This window comes from Halictus rubicundus, unplaced genomic scaffold (assembly GCF_050948215.1).
Source record: "Halictus rubicundus isolate RS-2024b unplaced genomic scaffold, iyHalRubi1_principal scaffold0223, whole genome shotgun sequence".
NCBI classification, from domain to species: Eukaryota; Metazoa; Arthropoda; class Insecta; order Hymenoptera; family Halictidae; genus Halictus; species Halictus rubicundus.
In genome coordinates this window covers 244,342-249,676 of record NW_027488764.1, presented here as the reverse complement: position 1 = coordinate 249,676, position 5,335 = coordinate 244,342, and the positions used below count along the sequence as shown (strand labels likewise).

At 38.4% G+C, this 5,335-nt stretch overlaps 1 long non-coding RNA gene across 1 annotated transcript; it reads right to left on the bottom strand.

Moving 5' to 3' along the window:
- Positions 1-431: 431 nt before the first annotated feature.
- Positions 432-823, bottom strand: LOC143364056 (uncharacterized). The gene is made up of 2 exons (XR_013083977.1): positions 620-823; positions 432-503 (listed from the first exon to the last, which is right to left on the bottom strand). It is a non-coding gene; the product is annotated as an uncharacterized LOC143364056 (long non-coding RNA).
- Between the last annotated feature and the right edge of the window lie 4,512 nt (positions 824-5,335).

Genomic DNA, 5,335 nt, shown 5'->3' with positions numbered 1-5,335 from the left:
GGTCCGTCGCAATAAGAACGGGCGTAACCTTGTTCTGAAAGTAAATATCGGAATAAACGACGAGAGGGAAAATTGAATTAAATTTACAAACGTATTTATTTTAATCTTAATCTATTTTTATTTTACATATATTTGTATTATATTATTTATTTGTTTTATATTTATAATCTTAAGAAAGAATACGAATAGACAATAAAATTTTTAAAAATGAACTGTACAAGTTACACGAAGGAAATAAAAATGATATAAAATTGAATTATCATAACAAAACTGTTATAAAATAAAAAATAAATATTCAAATCTTAAAATAATGGAAATAAAACCCTCGAATAGAAAATAAGGTATGGGAACGCTTAAGAAGAGTTTAATTAATTTATAATACATAATATAGGCCATTAGGTTATAGGTTATTAGGTTATTTACAATGTATGTATTTATTTATTTTCGCGATGCATTCTACCATCAGCAGACACGGACAGCACCACTCTTGAAGTTTATCCTTCCTACAAACAAAAAGGGCCTTACATTAGGACGTGATGTGTGTTCCGTTCTCATTGTAGAATCGACATATTTCGAAGAAAAAAAATTTTTTTAATTCTAGAATAATGTATATACTCACTTTGCCATTTCGACTTATGAGGTGAAATGTCTTCAATTATAACTACACAGCACAGTGCAGACACGATCTCGAAGTAAATACGAGAGAGGTTACATACGAAGCGATTCATGCTAAGATACATCCTAAACGCGCCAAATCCGCCCAACAACTGAACGCTCTCATAAGAATCATAAAAAATAGAATCGCGCGAACACCGCTTGGATTTTGTTTTGCTCTCTCTCTCTCTCCCTCTCTCTCTCTCTCTCTCCCTCTCTCTCTCTCTCTCTCTCTCTCTCTCTCTCTCTCTATCTCTCTCTCTAGTGTTTACGCATCACTTTGTCTTTATCACGCATCGAAACTTGAATAAAATACCTTTTCCCACCCTACACAGGAAGATTTACTTCAATTTTTCCCGATATTTACTGTTAGAACAAGGTTACGTCCGTTCTTAGTGTGACGGACCTGCCCTCTATAACGAAGCCACAGTTTGGCTCCAAATACCGCATGATTCCGCATGGAATTTTACGTGGAGACTTCGCATGGATTTTGACATCCATCTGTTTCCGCATTTGACTAGGAATTTGGCGACAAATTTCAGTGCCAAAATCATACCAAATGAGGACCAAATTCTGCTTCGAGCAGGGTTTGGTACCAAATACATATGTCTTTTGCTCGCAATGTGTGCAGCACACATTCCAGTTGATTTGGTCGAGTAGGCATTTGGCTAACTGGGTAGTTACAAGATTTATCGTTCGTCAGAGTAGAGGGCGTAAGAAATCTGGTTGTTGTTAACAATGTCGGTCTTTCAGATCGTGAGACACGAAACCCCATATGGTGATTGGTCTAGTCCTATACCTCGTCTGTGGTTAAACCGGAAGCTTTGACTCGCGACGAACGTTCCAGAAGGATCGAGCCAATAAAAGAGAGAGACAGGCGACGGCGTGCTCTCTTCTCTTCTCGCTTCAGTCAGTGCGCCTACCAATTAAGGTCCAGTTTTCCTACGTGGCCTTGATCCGCCACGCTCCAAACGGCCGCTAGGAGAAGCTTCCTAGCGATCTTCACGCTACAATCTTTATCAATACAATATTAATAAATATAGATACTACGTTTCCAAATAATAGAAATACAATTTTCATAAACCTTGAACGTAAATAACATTTCTCCATACGTATAATTATTATTCGCATTTCTACAATTTTTTAACACTATTAATACGCAACCATTTTGAATATATTTTGTAACTGAACTTGAAAAAGAAACTAAATTGAAATTTACTATATATTTTCATGTATATTTAATTTAAAAAACATAAACTTTAGCTTTAAAGAATCATCCAAAATATTAATTAATATTAGTTGTGAAATTCGATAGAGTTAAGAATTAATTAATCAATAATTATGTAGTTGATCTTTTTTGCAAGATGTCAATCTATTTCACTACTGACTGAGAACGTAGTTGTATTATTTTCTTTCACGTTTGTAGTGAGAAAATAAACGACGAACGCAACAGTACGTCTCCTTACGTTGGTTATACTACGCACGCGCTACACACAAGCGTACCTCTATTCTGTCCGCGTGAGCTGCCAGCTCGACTGTTCGACGCGTTCCGCCGAATTCATGCAGAGTTGGGCAAAATATTTATCTAAATAAAAATGTCGAATAACGAATAAAAAATAAAAATATTTTTATTCGTTATTCGAAGGTTCGAATAAAAAAATTATCTTTATTCGACGAGTATCGAATAAATAATTTTATTCGACGAGAATTTATCAGACGAATAAAGATAATTTTTTTTATTCGAAGCGGATTTATTCGAACTTCGAATAATTTTTTCATCTTTTATCTGTATCTTTTATTCGAATCCTTCGAATAAATCTTCGAATAACTTTTGCAGAGCGCCGAGCTTCAAAGACCCAGCGACGGCGGACGACATACAATGTAAGCGGATGGAGAATCGCGCACGAATGAAAGTTTAAACTTCTAGATTTTTTTTATTGATACGTAATGTTACGATAAAAGTTACAATCTCATTAAAGACAGACCAAATGATGTCGTGTTTGGACGCATTTTGATCGGGATAAGCTCTACAACTCATTCGTATTAACAATATTGTTCTGATTAAAAACATAAAACCATAAATTGCCAATAGTGCTCGATTTTCCATCCGCTTACATTGTATGCCGTTTGGCAGTCCCTGTCGGTCCTCTTCTGGCGTCGTCGCCGATTATTCGTCGAGCTGGCAAAAGTTATCCGAAGATTTATTCGAAACCGTCGAATTTTACGGATAAAAATACTATATACAGACCAATTTGTACCGTGTTTAGTGTCATTTTAATCAGAACAATGCCACGAATTAGTAGGCGCAAGTCCCATGAAAGAATAATGAAAAATAAAGAAGTTTTGCAATTGGATTGGTAGTTGTTTCACACCGATATCTCGCAACTTTACGAGCTCGGAACTTCAAAGACCAGCGACCGACCAACAGCCTACAATGTAAGCCGATGGAGAATCGCGCATTATTGGCAATTTATGCTTTTATATTTTTAATTAGAATGATATTGTTAATACGAATAAGTTGTAGAGCATATCCCGATGAAAATGAGTCCAAACACGACATCATTTGGACTATCTTCAATAAGATTGTAATTTTTATCGTAACATTACGTATCAATGAAAATTGTTCGATTACAAAGTTTAAACTTTCATTCATGTACGATTCTTCATCTGCTTACATTGTACATATGCCGATTGTCAGTCGCTGGGTCTTCAACGTTCGGCTCTCGTCGGGCGTCGCCGCCGTTTATTCATCGAGCTGGCAAAAGTTATTCGAAGATTCATTCGAAGCCTTCGAATAAAAGATAAAGATAAAAGAAGAAAAAATTAATCGAAGTTTCAAGAAATCCGCTTCGAATAAAAAAAATTATCTTTACTCGTCGGATAAATTCTCGTCGAATAAAATTATTTATTCGATACTCGTCGAATAAAGATACTTTCTTTATTCGAACATTCGAATGAGGAATAAAAATTTCTTTATCTTTTGTTAGTTATTCGAAATTTTTATATAGATAATTATTTTGCCCAACTCTGCCATTTTGCATTATCGCGAAATGACAGGCGGATTCCGGACCCTTGCGATTCTCGTAGATACACGTACACGCCGACCTGGCGGTGTGTGAGTGTGCCGCCGCATGGCTGTTCGAACGAAGCTACGGCAGGCATCATGCAACCGAATAATGAAAAATGTTGCTCGACAAAGCAAAAGTAGGACCTGTCTGATGGCGAGCGCACTAGATTTATCCTTTATCTAGCGCTTTTGACTACTGATAAGCCCCATCTTTGCATTATCGAGGAATGATTCGCGGCATCCCGGACCCTTGCTATTCCCATCGGTACACGTACACGTCGACCTGGCGGTGTGTGAGTGTGCCGCGGCACGGCTGTTCGAACGAAGTTACGGCAGCGCCATTGTTTACGATGTCGACCACGCGTGCTCAGATCGCCTCTTTGACAGGGATCATGCGACCGAATCAGAGAGGATACTCGGAAAATGTCACTCGACACAGAATGTGGAAAGTGCACCCAGCTCCCCATACTGGTTGAAAATGTTACTATTTAGCTTTTTCTAGCGGCCGTTATAGCGGTACTATCGATTGTTCAAGGCCACCTAGGAAAACTGTTCCTTAAGGGAGCCGGCAGGGTTTGAAATCCATATGCTTATGCATGGGTCAAAACCTTTTCAAACTATCGCTTCAATATTGCAATGAGCAGTTTAAAAGTGGTCACTTGTGTTTGCTAAAAGTCCAATTTATGTCTGTATAGAGCCCAAATTTCGAATTTCTACCTCATCGCGGAGTAATTAACAATATTCGGCAGAAAATTCGAATTCTGAAGCAAGTATGACGTCACAAGATGGCTGCCGCTGAGAGATTCTCTTAATTTCGCGAGATTTAGTGTTCGTATCGAAAAAAGGGCTCTATACAGACATAGCGAAGACATGTACAAACACGGTCGTATGCATTTTTAATTGATTAATTACTTATTTAAGACGTAAAATGAATAGAAAAAAAAGGCACAATTTTGCGGTTCCGGTTACTAGCGCCACGGTCTCTCCGCGGCAAACACTGTACGTTGCGATAGAATACGGTCGATAATGCAGATCGATAGTACAGTTTTACGTATGTACGATATGTATGCTGCCGAATATTGTAAATTACTCCCCGATGAGGTGGAAATTCGAAATTTGGGCTCTGTACAGACATGTATTGAACCTTTGGGAATCACAATTGACCATTTATAAACTGCTCATTGCTATATTGAAGCGATAGTTTGAAAAGGTTTCTGACCCTTGCACTTGCCGCTACGCGGCTCGTAACGTCAGGCTTGTTTCGTACGCCTCGTGACCGGCGGCATGCTGCCGAATATTGTTAATTACTCCCCGATGAGGTGGAAATTCGAAATTTGGGCTCTGTACAGACATGTATTGAACCTTTGGGAATCACAATTGACCATTTATAAACTGCTCATTGCTATATTGAAGCGATAGTTTGAAAAGGTTTCTGACCCTTGCACTTGCCGCTACGCGGCTCGTAACGTCAGGCTTGTTTCGTACGCCTCGCGACCGGCGGCATGCTGCCGAATATTGTTAATTACTCCCCGATGAGGTGGAAATTCGAAATTTGGGCTCTGTACAGACATGTATTGAACCTTTGGGAATCACAATTGACCATTTATAAACTGC